The following is a 17814-nucleotide window of genomic DNA, read 5'->3' as shown; positions in this document are numbered from 1 at the left end:
AGCGTTCATTTGAAACAGAGATGCAGAGAAATTTCTTTAGCCAGATGGTAGAGACTTTGTGGAATTTGTTACCACAAACAGCTGTGGCGGCCTGGTCACTGGGTGTATTTAAGGCAGAGATTCATCGGCTCTTGATTGGCCACAGCATCAAAGGTTACAGGGAGAAAGCCAGGGAGTGGGCTGAGGAGAAGAAAACAAAATTAGTCATGATTGAATGGCAGAGTGGACTCAATGGACCAAATGGCCTCATTCTGCTCCTATGGTTTTATGATATGTGCACAGGTGAAAACCTGGCGTGATGGTAGAGGCGGATATACTGGGGACGTTTAGGAGGCTCATAGATATGCATATGGATGAATGAAAAATGGAAGGCTATATGGGAGAGAGGGGCTAGATTGACCTTGGAGTAGGTTACAAAGTCAGCACAATGTTATGGGCCGAAGGACTTGCATAGCGCTATAGTGTTCTACGTTCTATGTTCACAGAAGTTCATAAAGTCTTGAAGGCCATAGATAGAGTGAGGGGTTACAGTCTTTTTTCCCCAAGACAGAAGGGATAAAAACTGGAGGGCATAGATCTAAGATGAGATGGGAAATGTTTTCATGCAGGGGGTGGTGGTGGAAATGGGGAATGATTTGCCTGAGGAAACTAGAGGCACATGCAATTACAACATCTATCCTATCAATTCCTATTCATATTCAATTTCGCCACTGTCTGTATGGAGTTTATACATTCTCCGACGACTGACTGGGTTTCCTCCCACATTCAAAAGACGTGCGGGTCAGTTGGTCAATTGGTCACATGGTGCAAATGGGCGGTGCTGTCTCATTGGCACCGAAGGGCCTGTTAGCTCTAAATAAAAATATAGAGTAAAATCAGACTTACAATATTCTCCCTCAAGTTCTCGTTCAATTCTCTTTGGAAAGGCCTGATTTAATCTGTTTGCATTACATTCACAGGCAGTTAAGTTCAAACCATCTGCATCTGCCTTATTTGCATATACTTTCTTCAACTCTATTTGCAACCACTTTTAATATTATTTCATATGAAGCCGATATCTTGTGGAGCAATCATAATGATTCCAGTTGTTTTGCAGGCTATTGCACTTGTCTTATTTTTGCTGTAAATGGTGCCAATTTGCATTTTCAGTCTAACTTATCACATGATGCTAATCAACCTAATTATTTGGGTGGACTTGACGACATTTGCAACGTACATTCAATGGACATTTTATTAGGTACCTTTTGTCTGTTTGTGTTCTTCTGTTGCTGTAACTCATTCATTTTTCAAGCTTTGACAGGTTGTGCATTCAGAGATGCTCTTCTGCACACCACTGTTGTAACGCGTGATTATTTGAATAACTGTCACCTTTCTGTCAGCTTGATAACTCCTTCCATTCTCCACTGACCTCTCTCATTAATAAGGCATTTTTGACAATGAACTACCACTCGCTGGGTGTCTTTTTTTGTTTATTGCACCATTCTCTGCAAACTCCAGGGACTTGTGGGTGAAAATCCTGGGAGATTAGCAGCTTCCGAGATACTCAACCTACCCCATCTGGCACCAACTACAATCAAAATCACTTAGATCACAATTCTTCCCCATTCCGATGTTTAGTTTAAATAACAACTGAATCTCTTATGTATGTCTACCTGCTTTTATGCATTGAGTTGCTGCCACATGATTGGCTGATTAGATGTTTGCATTAATGAGCATTGTACCAATGTACCTAATAAAGTGGCTATGAGTGTATTTCAATAGCATTTTTATTTCATGGCTCCTTTAGCCACATTAGTGACTTCAAACCTAACTCATGTAGTATAATGCTTTCCAACCTATTATAACAGCAGAGAAAAGAGTCAGATATTACTGTTGAGTGATATCCAAAGGTAGAGATGCACTAACAGTTTAGTAACTTCAGGTTGCCATCGTCAGATTCAAATCAATCTGATGTAAATGCCAAATAGCAGCTTTGACAAATTAACTCGGAATCAGACACAGTCTCAGGTTTTTTTATCACTGACATATGTCATGAAAATTGTTGTTTTGTGGCAGCTATACAGTGCAAAGTCATAAAATTACCATATGCTACAAAATAAATAAATAGTAGAACATAAAGATGAAATATGAGATAGTGTTCATATGTTTGTGGACCATTCAGCGGTTTGATGGCAGCGGGGAAGAAGCTGTTCCTGAATTGTTGAGTGTGGCTCTCCTGAACTTCCACGCTGAAGGTAGTAAAAAGAAGAGGATATGTCCAAGACTTTGAGGTCCTTAATAAAGGATGCCAACTTCTTGAGGCACCAACTCTTGAAGATATCCTCCACAGTGAGGAGGCTTGTGCTCATTCAAAGTTCAAAGTACGTTTATTATTGAAGTATCTGTACTTTATACAAACCTTTACAGGCAGCTACAAAACAAAGAAAAGTAAGCAAGTAGCTTTCAGAGCTGAAGTTCACAAAAGTGAGTCTGCACCTTGATCATTGCAAACCACAGCCACAGTTCAGCGCAGGGATGAGTAAACCTCGTAGAGCAGCGAACTGAAGTTCATTGCAGATTCGTGATGGAAAATATGTCTGAGTTTAAAACCCTCTGCAGCAGCTTGAGATCCTGTGAATTGGAGACTCCATAAACAGGCTGCGATGCAACCAGTTAGAATGCTCATCACTGTACATCTACAGAAATCTGCATGAGTCTTTGATGGCATGCCAAATCTCCTCAAGCTCCTAATAATGTAAAGCCACTGGCATAACTTTTCATGTTTGCATCAATGTGTTGGGACAAACAGTTCCATTTTAATTTGGATCTGCCATTTTAATTTCACCAGCCGTGTGGTGAAAAATACACCTCAGGCGATTGAGGAAGTTTGCTATGGGCCCCCAAATCCTAAGAACTTTCTACAGGGGCACAATTGAGAGCATCTTGACTGGCTGCATCACTGCCTGGTATGGGAACTGTACCTCCCTTAATTGCAGGATTCTGCAGAGAATGGTGCAGACAGCCCAGTGCATCTGTAGTTGTGAATTTCCCATGATTCAGGACATTTGCAAAGACAAGTGTGAAAAAAGGGCCCAAAGGATCATTGGGGACCCGAGTCACCCCAATCACAATCTATTCCAGCTGCTACCATCTGGGAAACAGTACCGCAGCATAAAAGCCAGGACAACAGGTAGGACAAAAGCCAGGACAGTTTCTTCCACCAGGCCATCAGACTGATTAACTCACACTAAGTGTATTTCTATGTTGCATTGACTGTTCTATTTACTGTTTTATAAATTACTATGATTGCACATTGCACATTTAGACAGAGATGTAGCGTAAAGATTTTTACTCCTCATGTATGTGAAGGATGTAAGAAATAAAGTCAATTCAATTCAATTCAATTTATTCTTTTTTTTGAGGTGGGAGTTACAGGCAACCCTGTCACTAATTGACCAACTCTATCTGGCCCGGAACTGAGTGGCTTGCTGAGTCAGTAAAGGTCAACCATATTGGAAGGCCTATAGTCAAGCATTTTCTTCCTGAAGAACACACAAGAAAAGCTGGAGGAACTTGGCAGGTCAGGAAGCATTTATGAAGAAGGAGAAACAGTTGACATTTTGGGTCAAGGCACTTCATCAGAAATGGAGAAGAAGGAGGAAGAATCCAGAATAAGAAGGTGTGAGAGTTTAAGAAGCTCAGTCTGGCTGGTAATAAGTGAGACTAGGTGAGGTGTAAGGTGCAGGGGGTGGAAGAGGGAGAATAGAACAAGAAGCTGGGAGGGGATAGTTAGAAGACTTGAAGGGCTGAAGAAGAGGGAATCTGATAGGAGAGCACAGTGGACCATGGGAGAGAGTGAGGGAGAAGGGGAACCAGAGGGAGGTGATAAGCAAGTGAGAAAAAGAGAAAGGATGAGAGGGGAGCAAAATTGGGAATGGGAAAAAAGAAAAGAGAGAAGGGGAGGAGGGGAGAAAGTTAGAAAAAATGATAAAATGGATATGCATGCCATCAAATTGGAGGTTACCGAGACAAAATATAAGTTTTTGCTCCTCCAATCAGACCGTGGCTTCACTGTGGCAATAGAGGAGGCTATGGAATGAATGGGAATGGGTGTCACATTGAAATGAGTAGCCACTGGGAACTACTGACTTGTGGCAGTCAAGAAACCTGTTACCCAATCTTCATCTGGTCTCACTTATGTACAGAAGGTCACATGAAGAAAATCCAAGTCAATGGATGACCCCAAGAGACTCACAGGTGAAGTGTCGCCTCACTTGGAAGGACTGTTTGGAGCCATGAATGGTGGTGACAGAAAAGGTGTAGGTGAAGGTGAAGCACTTCTCTTGCATACAGTGATAAGTTCCAGGACAAAGATCAGTGGGGAGGAACAAATGTACAAGTGAGTTACATAGAGAGCTTCCCCATGGAAAGTGGAGAATCAGGGAAAGGGAAAGTTGATCTTAATGGTAAGATTGCTTTGTAGATGGCACGTCTTCCTTGTCCCTCTCTGCCTCCTGTCAGAACTCTGTTCCATTCTCCAAGTTCTTCCATCTCCATAGCTTTTATTCCAATGATAAGACTTTCCATAGTGGTGTTTATGAAATGTCTTCCTTCTTCATGAACCATGGCTTTCACTCTTAATCACAAAGCCCTCGACAACATCTCATTCATTTCCTGCATCTCTGCAATCATCCCATCTCCTTCAGGTCATGGAGAAGGAGAGAGTTCCTTGGACCTCGCCTTCCATGCCAACAGCTTTTGCCAATTAGCAGATCATTCTCTGTAATTTTGGCCACCTTCAAAGATATTCCACCACCAGGCACATGCTTCCTCATCCCTTCCCTTTCAGCATTTCACAGGGACAATTCCTTAGTCCATTCTTCCGTTCCCAAAAGCCCCCCCCCCTTTCTTACAGCACATTCCCTTACAACCACAGGCAATTCAACACCTCTCCTTTCACTTAGACCCTTCCTATCCCGAGAGATCCAAACAGATGTCCAGGTGAAGCAACCATTCACTTGCACCTCCACTGATCTAAGGTACTACATTTGCTGCTCGAAATGTGATCTCCTCTCCACAGGAGGAAACACATGCATATTGGATGACTGCTTTCGGAGCATATTGGTGTAGTCTGCAGGGAGAGTGTTGAGCTTCCTGTCATCTCTCCCTTTAATTTTTTATTTATTATTCACAGCTATTGTGGTTTGCTTTCTGACTGTGGCATTTACTCAGACATTTTTTTTTTGCAAGGGTAGCCATATCAGAGCCTCTCCTGTTTACTCAAGCCTCTCTTGCCATCACCTACCTTCAGCTCAACAGCCAGTGGACTTTGTCCACATTGAACCCTATGCCAGATGTTCAGGCAGAATCAGTAATAGTTCATTGAAGGCACTAATAGTTTATTGCATAGCTAATACAAGGGGTCTGATTGGAAAACTTACCTTAATGTCAGATGGGTTTTGTACACTATTTACTTCACAGGACATATTCAGATGGTTACTAGTAATTCAATCTTCTGATTTTTTTCTTTCCTTTGTGCTGATGTTGGGCAGATCACATTTGCCGTACATCCTTAATCTCTTCAGGGAGTTTCTTTTTGAAGCAATTGTCCCAACCGTCTGAAATGTAAACCAAGACACAAAGAGACAACATATTCGCTTCTTGCAACAGCTTCAGCTGAATTTTCATGAGAATCTGGCAGCTTTCATCATTATTTTATTCAATAAAATTTGGAACTTTCCAGGTGGTGGAAGTTTCGCTAGCTCTGAATTAGTAGATCTTGCCTCATTGGCTAACATATGATGATAATTATTGACAGGACTGAGTTGCTGTCGCATTGCTAATTCACTGGTTGAGCCCAAAATATCACTTTGCCACAACTCACACTGTTGTAGCAGAACAAATATGTGAGGGCTAATAATGAGTAAATAGGAATGTGAATTGTGCTAAAGTGGTAATAGGGAATTACAGGCAAAGCCTAGAAGCAGAGACATGGAATGCAGCAGTGACAAAGTTTCAGGAACTTCATTAATTATGTTACAGTGTGCACTCATTGTTGAAACAGAAAATTGAATTTGCTGTTAGACTTGTGGGTAATCAATTTATTCTGTAATCAGGACCTAGTCTACTACTTAATTAAGTCTTTCTATAACCACCATTCAGTTTTCAAAATGTAGCTTTAAGGGTGATTTTGTCAACTGAGAATGTAAAAACTGTATCAAATTCATGCTCAGGTTGATCATCTTTGACCTGTCTCCTGGTAGGCGCCAGCTTTTTAATAAATTGCCCATTACTTTGAACCACTACTCCTTGTGGACTTTCAGTTTGCTCGTACACACACAAAATGCTGGAGGAACTCAGCAGGACAGGCATCATCTGAGAAAGGAAAAAAAAACAGTCAATGTTTCAGACCAAGACCCTTTATTTCACTCCAGAGATGCTGCCTGACTGCGCAGTTTCTCCAGCATTTTGTATGTGTTGCTCCAAGTTTTCTAGCATTGCAGAATCTTTTGTGTTCTCCATTTTGTCACAGGTGTCTAACTTCCACAGGGAATTCTGTCCAGAATCAAAGCTTTGACATCTCTCCAAAGAACAATCTCTTATCTGGTTGCAATTATTTTAGACAATCAAACACTTGCCATGGTAGCTTAGCAATTAGCACGACACTATTACAGAACAGGCCAATGGAGTTTGGACTGCAATTCTGATGTCATCTGTAAGGATTGTGTATGTCCTCCCCCATATGAAGCATGGACATTCTCCAGGTGCTCAAGTTTCGTCCCACAGTTCAAAGACGTATTGGAAGGGTAATGGTCATTGTAAATTGTCCTGTGATTAGGCTAGGGTTAAATCTAGGGTTGCTGGACAGGGCAGCTTGAAGGGCCAGAAGGGCCTATTCTATGCTGTATCTCAATTAATAAAGGGCAAGTGAAACAGAAAGAGAAAATTCTGGAAACACTCAGCAGCTTAGGCAGCATATGTGGAAAGAAAATGAGTAAACTTTTCCAGCCCAGGTCTCTTTCTCAGAATGGAGAAAGAGAGTAAGGTAGATTAGGATTCAGTTTGAGAAGGTAGTGAAAGGTTATAGGGGGTAAAGAGAATGATTCTGATATGTAAGTCTAAATGTAGGCAGTTAAAGCACAGAGTTCTGGAAGGACTCAGCATCTACAGAGAGTAACCAGTCGGCATTTAGCCAAAGACTGTCACACCGTTCCTGGGCCTACTTCTTTGGCAAAGATTTCCTACCCCCACCCCACTACCGATCACTCCTAAAAAAAAAGTCCCTCCATAAGATGCTGCCTGACCTGCAGAGTTCCTCCAGCATTTTGTGTGTGTTGCTCAAGTATTCCAGCTTCGCCGAATCTCTTGTGCCTCTCACAGCATGCTAAGTGTTTTCACCTGGGTGTCATAAATAGAAGGCCTGTGTTAGAATACTATACAGTTAGAATAAAAACAACTGAGCCAGCATGACGACAAGCAGAGATGACCCATTCTGAGACAGACGAAAGCAAATGTGGATCGTTTTAAGTTGGAGAATTTGATGGCAAGAAGAAGAAGAGGTCTCATCTTTGAGTCCAATGTTAGCAACGTGCCCATCAAGAGGAAGAGGTGCTGTTTCTCAGGCTTCTCATAAACACAAGAATATGTGCTGGAAATCCAGAGCAACACACATAAAATGCTTGAGGAGCTTAACAGGTCAAGCAGCATCCATGGAAATGAATAAACAATCAACATTTTGTTCTGAGACCTTTCATCGGGTCTAGAAAGGAAGGGGAAAGATGTCAGAATAAGCAAGTGTTGGGAGGAGAAGGAGTACAAGCTAGAAAGTGATAGGTGAAGTCTGGTGGGGGAGAGGGATAAAGTAGGAAACTCGGAGGTGACAGATGGAAAAAGTAAAGGTCAGGAGAAGAAGAAGTGGGCACTAGGGGGAGGAGAAGAGGTACGATGCCTGAATGAGGAATTGAAGAAGAGGGAAGGGGGAGGAGAAAATTACTGTAAGTCCCCCACCTTCTTATTCTGGCATCATTCCCCATGGGGGTGTAGTGGACAGTGAGAAAAAACTATAAAGCTTGCAGTGGGATCTGAAATGGACTGAGACATGACAGATGGAATATAAAGCTACCAGTTTGTGAAGTGTTGCACTTTGGGAGGGCAGACCAAGGTAGGACTTACACAGTGAACGATAGGACACTGAAGCAGAGGAACCTGGGAATACAGATCCATAATTCCTTGAAAGTGGCTTCAGTAAGCAACCAGGCTTTTCCACTGAGATTGGCTGAGACTAAAATCATGGGCTAATATTTAGGGGGAATCTGAGGGGGAACTCCTTCACTCAGAAAGCTTTGGGGGCCATCTAACTTCATGGACATAATTGCTTATTTAGTGAGTGTATCCCAGATTGTGAGTGATTATGACCATTAATTTCAAAGTACTGTGTGACCTACTTTTTCTCCTGTTTCATACCAGACGCATGTTGTGCTGCAGTTCTATCCTGAGCATTCGGTATAAAGTGACCTGGAATTATAAGCGAAGGTGAGTTTTATTATGTACAAAGTTTTTATTCATGAAGTATGAAAATAATTTAATTCAGCATCAAAAAAATTAAACAGCGTCAGTCACTAATGTGCTTTCCAAGACAATTGCATTTCTGGATAAAATGGTGACATAACTGAGAGCGATGCACTTAAATAGGTTTTTTTTCTATCTTACTTATACAGATGAATACAAAGACATTCTGCTGCTTGTTGACCTTCTTGAACCTAATAGAACTCTTTTGACAGACGGTTACATACACCCTTTACTTAGGGTAATCTTCCTGGGTTAGGAGGCTTTATAATGTGCTCAGTAATGGATGTTAATAGAGGAAGTCTAACGATCTCTATTGCTTAGGAATGATTTTGCAATTGTGTTGTGTGTCCTTATCTTAGTTCAGCAACAGTAGCTTTTCAAAACATCCTGCATTATGTGCCTTTTATTTTTTACCGAGTCAACATAATTATCTTTGCATGAATACAGTCTGGACCTGAGAAAGTTTGACATATGAGCAAACGAATTTGCCATGGTTTATTGCATTATCTCTTCATACAATGAAAACCTCAATGTTGTGCAAAATAAGAGTCATAAAGTCATACAACAAGAAACAGCTGTTCAGCACACCATCGACCATGCTGACCTTGCTGCCCATTGACTCTTAATCATGAAGTCGGCCTGGGTGGATGAGAGCTACAGCGCGAGCCAATGGATAGGAAGGCAGTCATGGGCATCAATTGCAACCAAGGAAGATTCCAGTTTGAGAAGCTAGTTTGTACCACTGGACCTAAACTGAGATCAAGAGAGTAGAACTGCCCCTTTTCCACTTTAAAAACTCTCCCGCACAAGTTTCTTGTTATCATCAGACATGACGGACAACCACCACCACCACTACACTCGATCTACATGGTATCCTCCTACACCTTGCCTATTTAAGTGTCCACCTGCATGCTTCAAGCATAATAATTGTATCTGATTTCATCATCTCATTTGGAAGCATGTTCCAGATTTCTGCCATTCTCTGTATAAAAACTTGTTCATCAGAGCTCCTTTAAATCTCCTTCCTCTCACCTTAAATCAATGCCCACTTCAATAAAGGGGTTTCTGCATCCCTTTCTGTATTCCCCTTAGCTGTGTATTTTTGCTTATTTAACTATCAACTGAGAAAAGCATCAATGCATCTCATTAGAACTCATCTGCAGAGAAGGGGACATTCAAGGTATTGCAATAATGTTCAGTAAACTCAGAGGTTCCCAGGAAAAGCAAACTACCCAAAGTTGCCATTGATGACTTTAAGTTTGCAGCAGAGGTGGAATATTAATCATAGAAAATCAAACAAGGAGTGGTGGTGAAGTTGGATTGGCTGGTCAAGACATCCATGAAGAAGAAGGTTTGGCACCTTCGCAGGGATGGAATTATGGGAGTTTGATGATGGGCAGCAGGTGAATTAGGGATTTTGAGGAAAAGATAGGAAAGTGAAGTTGAGACTATCATCAGTTCAAACGTGATCTGAATGACCCGACCTTGCTCCAATTTCTTACGTTCATGTGCTGTGATCTGAGATCAGGGGACCATTAAGCATGTTAGTTGTTATGGGAACCAGCCACATATCGGTTATCAGAGCTCTTGAACCTGAGGTAAACATTAGTAGGTTCACTTTCTACTCTGGAAATACTAGCCCTGAATGCCATTGCAAGACCAATAAAATGATACACTGAACGGGTCATTTCCTTTTGAATAACTTAATAGACCTGTTTTCTCAGGTGTACCATTCTGGCAGAGAATTGTCCTAGATCATGGATTTTATCCATCACTTATTTTTACGTTGCTGTTTGCTGGAGCTGATAACATGCAAATTGGCTGCAAAAAAAAAAAATCAAACTGTTGTAAGGACCTAGTTGTGGAGGCGGTAGAATGGTTGACGTCTCAGATCAAGACCCTGCATGAGGACTGAGGGCGTAGAGGGGAGACAGCCAACAGTAGGTTGGGTGAGGGGGTGAAGCCAGATCTAGCAAACAATATGTGGCCTTGTAATGACATGGTTGAAGAGTAGGATAGTGGGTAGAAGCCACGGGGGGGGGGGGGGGGGGGAATGTATAGAACTCTAAATGAAGAAAGAGGAAAATATCTTCCAAACTTCTTGTACTGAGTCAATATTACTTTTCAAATACATATTTGCCCTAAAGTACATTAAAACCTGATAAGTGAGGATGTCCAAAGCAAGCCTACCTTTCAGGAAGAAAAGATAGATAGTTGACAAATAAGTGCAAGCATAGAAATAGAGGAGGAAATAGATCTCATGCACAAGATGAGGTCAAAAATCCTACAAGGCAAGTTAGAATTTCAAAACTCAAAGTAAACTTACTGTCAAAGTACATATATGTATTATCATATACTACTCTGAGATACATTTTCTTATGGACATTCTTAGTAGATACAAGTAAGTACAATGGAATCAATTAAAAGCCACACACAAACAAAGTTGGACAAACAGCCGATGTGAAGAAGAAACCAAACAGTGCAGATAACAAAACAGTAATAATAAAAATAAAAAGTAAGTAATCAATAATATTAAGAACATGAGTTGTAGAGTCCTTGAAAGTGAATCCATAGGTTGTGGAATCAGTACAGTTTTGGGATGAATTAGGTTATCCATGTTTGTTCAGGAGCCTGATGGTTGAAGAATAGTGACTGGTCCTGCACCTGGAGATGTGGAACTGAAGATTCCTGTGTCACTCTCCCAACAGCAGCAGTAAGAAGAGAATTTGGACTGGATAGTGGGGGTTTTTGATGATAGATGCTGCTTTTTTGTGGCAGCATTCTATGTAATTATGCTCAGTGATGGAATCAGAAAGTTCAAATCTAAAGCAAAATATAACTTGGAGGAGGTTTTCTATAATATTGTGAAGAAGGTATGGTGTGGTAAAGATATCTAAATAATGGCCTTGACTTTAGTGCCAAATATTTTCGTGAACATTTATTATTAGAGATGGGTGAAGAGGAGACAGGGAACTGGGTTTACGTGGTGACAGAAACTAATTCTGGTTTGTATGTTCTGTGGGATTGTTAAGGTGTGTTCTGAAGTTATGGTATATAGCAAATATTAACCTCAATAGCAACTACCCTTCAGATCTGAATATGGATTGTGGATTTAATTGAAAATGTAGCTCGGAACAGTAAATTGCAGACCAGTAAACAGCCAATTGACTGATACATGTCTTCATATGCATACATGCAATCAAGGCCCCATTGCATAAATTCGACTCAGAGACCACAGCATTTTGAGTAAATTGCAAACCAGGAGACATTTAGTTGACTGAGAGGTTTGCATATGCATGAATGCAATCAACACCCCACTGCAGGAATAAGACTCACAGTAATTAACACTCATTCTAGGTGCATTGGTGGGAAGGTCCAGGCATTTGAAAAGACATGTAACTCAAGAGAAGCATTATGAGGGCATTGTAACTATAGAAATTGTCCTGTTACGCTTAGGGTCTTGGCCCGAAAGGTTGACTGCTCATTTCCACGGATGCTGCCCGATCTGCTGAGTTCCTCAAGTGTGTTGAACATGTTGATTGCCCTGTTATGCTTGTTCTTTAACATATAGAAATGTGCTATAATGTTGGATCGGGAAGTCTCCCCCCCTCTCTCTCTCTCTCTCTCTCTCTCTCTCTCTCTCTCTCTCTCTCTCTCACTCTCTCTCTCCCCCCCCCCCACTCCCCCTCTCCACAGGAAGGCTTTGGATGAACCATACGCTGCATTTGTCCAATGTTAACTTTGACATTTAATTCAATTAAGGACTGAGAAAAGTCAAACCGAGTCACAAATGTAGCCATGGTTATACCTCTTTCTGTGCTATTGATTATCAATCAAAAATTCCTGAACAAGTCACAAGTTCATCTTAAACCTACTCCCATTGTAGTTTACACACTAAATTGCCCAAGCTCTCTGAACCTTGATATTGGCCCACTGTAAACAGCAAACCTTAACTTCAGCATTCTAAATAATTGTTTGTGCTTACAGGGATGACATGGGAATCCAGAACAAAGTACTTCTTTTCCCACATGTTAGTAGCAATAAATATTACCAGACTCAAAGGCTGAATATGAAATACCTCTGCACCACGTAGAAAAGTCATTATTACAAAAATTAACATTCTCCTCATGCCCAATACGTTTCTTGAATTTTTAACTTAGTTAACTTAAATAATCCAAGCACTTTTCAAAGCTTGCATACATTTTTCTTTAGGTTACGAAAATTACAGTCCTGTTTTGAACTGTTTTTTTTTGATCGATCGCTTTAAATCTTTATGTCTACAGAAGCTTTGTACTTTAAAATTGGTGCAGCACTTACTCAGATTGATTGCTTTTGATCCAAACGATGCAGGTGGAAAATATTCACACAGGTAGAAAGAAGCTCTTGTGTGCGTGCAGGCTAAAACGACGTAATGTGTATATTTATGCAATAGAGAAGCGGCATTGTATTGATTGCTAAATCCCTACAACCTGTCTTCTCTTGTGTTTCTGTAGTAAGAGGTATAAGAGGCACTCTTTCCTTCCAATGATGCCATACCATCAGAATTAGTTTCTTTTCCCCTCATTCTTTTAATTTGAAGAAGAACTAAACACCCACCAAGAAGTACTTCTGGCTGCAATGGCAGGGAAGGGCTTGTCACCCAGCATCCCTTAGTCAAAAGGAAACTTGCTGACTGTCAAAACTACATTGATCTACTCTGGGACTCTGCAGTCAATTATGCTCGACACCTCATCTTATGCTAGTGAGCCCATTTTTCACACCCTCACTGTGATATTCACCATCAAGCAATTCCTGGGGCTTTCTGCCATCTGTTTCTGCAGATTGCTTATTTTATGAAGATGGAAGCATGAATTCAACACTGCTGTACACACAGTGGTGCTCTGAAATGATTCCTGAAAAGAAATTTCGAATTGTTCTATGTTCTAGTTGTGCATTTTATAAGTTCTATTCATGAATATGGACCACATTTCAAGATCTAAGATCATTTATTGTCATTGTTCAGTACACGAGTGTAAAGAAGAACAAAATGATTGTTACTCCAGATCCAATGCAGCATAAAAAACATATTAAGCATAAAAAGTGCAATAAAAACACAATATAAATATAAAAGCAATCCTATAAAACTCAGCATACCAGTTACTGTTGTACACAATGCAGAGACTGATTGTATATACATACAGTGATGTGTTGTAGTGATGGTAGGGGTGGGGGTGGAGGTGTTGATCAGCCTGCTGACTTAAGGGAAGTAACTGCTTTTGAGTCTAGTGGTCCTGAGGTAATGCTGCATAGTTTCCTCCCTGTTGGGAGTGGGACAATCAGTCCATGAGCAGGGTGGGTGGGATCCTTCACGATATTGCTGGCCTTCGTCCGGCCCCTTTCTGTATATATGTCCTTGATGGACGGTAGGCAGGAGCCAGTGATGCCTTGGGCAGTTTGCCAGGCAATTCACATATTCTTTCTTTTAGAGCCGTTACTTTAGCATTAGGTTGAGATGCTTCTGTAGCCTGAGGTAATAATAATTGTGCTTTTTATTTGGTTAGTATCGTCTGTGTTGTTTTAGTGAATCATTTTTAATGTTATTGAAAAGTCACACTCCTTAAGTGTGAAGAAATATTACACAAATGCCAAGAATGAAGTCTGATTTTAAAGCTTACATCAAGGCTTATCAAGAATCAATGATGAAGGCTCATTAATTCACCATATATATTTACATGTAGCAGGAATTTGCTGTGATGCGTTGCCATGACGTGCAAAGAAAAGCAACAGCATTCAACAGCTGTAAAGAATAAAGACTGCGGGGCAGCACAGTAGCATAGTGGTTAGCACAACACTTTACAGTAACATTGACCCAGGTTCAATTCCCGCCACTGGAAGAAGCTTATACCTTCTCCCCGTGACCCACATGGGTTTCCTCTGTGTGCTCCAGTTTCCTCCCACAGTCCTACCTTCATTGTAAATTGTTCTGTGATTAAGCTAGGATTAAATCAGGGGTTTGCTAGGTGGCTCAAAGGGCCAGAAGAGCTCCTTCTGCACTGTTTATCAATAAAGAAAGACTGTTACAAGTACAGATATGGAATAAAATATGCATAAATGCTTAAATATCAGCATGTCTTTACAATGCAAACATTATAAAAAGTTATAAGATGGAATGAAGGCATTGAAAAAACACCATCCAATTTCTTTACAAAAATATCTATGGGACAGATTAGTCATTGATGAGGAAAAAATGTATTTAGTACCAAGTTATTTGTTCTTATCCAGTTCTGCGGTGGGTAACCATAGGAAACTACTGTCTCCTATCTCCTACCTGGAGGGAATACTTAATGAGGCATTCTCAGATAACAGCTCTTCATTTGACTCTGAAGGATTTGGTCTATTAACAATGACAGACCAGGAATCCTTCATCAGTGTATTACTCTTGTGTCGATGAAGAGACAGAATACAAAAACCATGCTTCAAAGGTAATATGTCCACACTCCGTAAATGATCACCATGGCAATCCTTTGCTTTTCAATTCTTCATGGATTAAGGGACAAGGATAGTATTTGTGCTCAACATGAAGTATAGACCAGAGAAAAAATAAAATCACTGGCCAGTTGATCTGAATGGAAATAATAGAAAAATGAATAGATCAGATTAGAAAAGTTAACAGTATAGAGACAGTTTTATAAAGTTCATTTTCAACTATAGTGGCTCAATCTGTACCAAAATCTTAGATAACCCAGCAGTAAATCTAGGGCAAAAATTGTTGCTGAGAGATAGAGAAATATCCTTGTAACACACATATTTTTTTAGATAATAAAAGGACCTGCTACAGTTCCCACAAATCATCTGATTTATGATGGAGTAAATCGTTAGAGCCTGCTGAAAGATGCAGCAAGCTGCACCAAACATAAATTCTTAACAAGCACAATGAGATGCTTTTAGTGATAATGCAAGGCAAGCATGATGTTCACCAGATCATAAGGTGATGGTAAACGTATTTAACTTGGTGAGCATTTCCAAGCACCCTACAGGATTGTGAGTGCTCATGGTTGTCAGTTCTGTGGAAAGATAATTCCCATTCTTTTCCAAAGATGCTACTTTGCCTTGTATAGATTTCTGAATCATTCAGCCCTTGGTGGATCCAAGGAATATATTTTGTGAAGACGGCTGGTGAAGCAGATCTGGGATTTACAGATTCTACTGCTGTTCAGATTTATATTTCCCAGTGGGATAAGTGAATTCCTACAACCAAAATCTTCTGTGCCAACAAGATCTTTTCATGTGCCATCTAGGACATGCTATCTGTAGGTTTGCCACCCTGGTCTAAAGCTTTCCTATCTGTGTATCTCTCCAAATATCTTTTAAGTGTTGTAATTATAGTCACCTAGATCATAAAACCATAAGATATGGGATCAGAATGAGGCCATTTGGCCTATCAAGTCTGCTCTGCCATTTCATCATGCTGATCCGATGCTCCTCTCAGCCCCAATCTCCTACCTTGTGCCAATATCCCTTCATGCCCTGAACAATCAAGAATCTATCAACCTCTGCCTTAAATATACACAAAGACTTAGCCTCCACAGCTGCATGTGGCAAAGAATTCCACAGATTCACCACTCTGGCTAGAGAAATTCCTTCTCATCTCCATTCTAAAATGATGTCCCTCTATTCTGAGGCTGTGTCCTCTGGCCTTAGACTCTCCACCATTGGAAACATCCTCTCCACATTCTCTCTATCAAGGCCTTTCACCATTCATTAGGTTTCAATGAGGTCACCCCTTATTCTTCTGAATTCTAGTGAATACAAGTCCAGAGCCATCAGACACTCTTCATAAGACAAGCCATTCAATCATGGAATCATTTTCCTGAACCTCCTTTGAACCCTCTCCAGTTTCAGCACATCCTTTCTAAGTGGTCCAAAACTGCTCTCAGTACTCCAAGTGAGGCCGCCCCAGTGCTTTGTAAACTCTCAACATTGTATGCTTGCTTTTATATTCCAGGCCTCTTGAAATGAATGCTAACATTGCATTTGCCTTCCTCACCACTGACTCAACCTGCAAATTAACTTTTAAGGGATCCTGCACAAAGCTCCTAATTCCCTTTGCATCTCAGCTTTTTGTATATTCTCTCTACTTAGAAAATTGTCAACCCTTTCTACCAAAGTACATGACCATACACTTCCCGACACTATTCCATTTGCCACTTCTTTGCCCATTGTTTTAATCTAAGTCCTTCTATAGCCTCTCTGCTTCCTCAAAACTACTTGACCCTCTACCTGTCTTCACATTGTCTGCAAATTTTGTAACAAAACCATCAATTCCATTATCCAAATCATTGACATATCATTGACAAGAATCGCTCCTAACACAGACCCTTGTGGATCACCACTAGTCACCGACAGCTAGTCAGAAAAGGCTCCCTTTAGTCCCACTCTTTGCCTCCTGCCAATCAGGTGCAACTTTATCCATGCTAGAATATTTCCTGTAATACCATAAGCTTGTAGCTTGTTAGTAGCTTCATGTTGTTGGGGTTAATTAGTATTGGGGTTAATTCGGGACCGCCATTACAGGTCAGGAGTGGCTCACGTAACGCACATCATGTTAGGAAGCTGGAATGCGAGCGAGGGGGAGCGAAACTGGGGACCCCGCTACACCGATACTATTAGTGTCACGCGATTCAGTAAACAAAAGAAACAGGTAACTCGTGAGCATATGGCTGCGGGCCAATAAGATGGACACAAGTGCCCGATATTACCTAATATGTAGCGGGGGGTTGTGCTGGGGGGAAAAGGGATATAAATAAGAGCAGATTGTAAGGGGAGGGCGGAACGCGCCTTCTCCAGCGGGGGTCTTGTCTCCTCGCTGTGCCAGTTGCGATTCTGCCAATAAAGCCACGTTTTGCTATATTCCGGTGTTGGTTGTCTCTCTTCCTAAACGAACACAGGGCAGAATTTCAAGCCCAACATTTGGTGACCCCGACGTGGGGAGGGAGAGACAACACAGGCTGGCGGGTCCGACAGCAGACAACTTGCGGCCGCAAGCTCGACTAAGGTCAGGAAGTGCCTGTTATATCAAAGACTTCCACTAGATAGTTAAATCACTGAGTTAGATCTTGTCTGCTGACGGATCCTCACCAACCCCAAATTACCCTGGGAGAGATCATTCCCGGTGCAGAATCGTGACTGGTAAGTACTAACTCTTATCTGTTTTTAGGAAGATCCTCCGCCCGTGGAAAAGTCTTCTGAGTGAGGGTACCCGCCGCCCACGATGGGCATAAAAGTCTC

This window comes from Hemitrygon akajei, chromosome 3 (genome assembly GCF_048418815.1).
Source record: "Hemitrygon akajei chromosome 3, sHemAka1.3, whole genome shotgun sequence".
NCBI lineage: Eukaryota > Metazoa > Chordata > Chondrichthyes > Myliobatiformes > Dasyatidae > Hemitrygon > Hemitrygon akajei.
Note: the sequence above shows the minus strand (reverse complement) of the source record.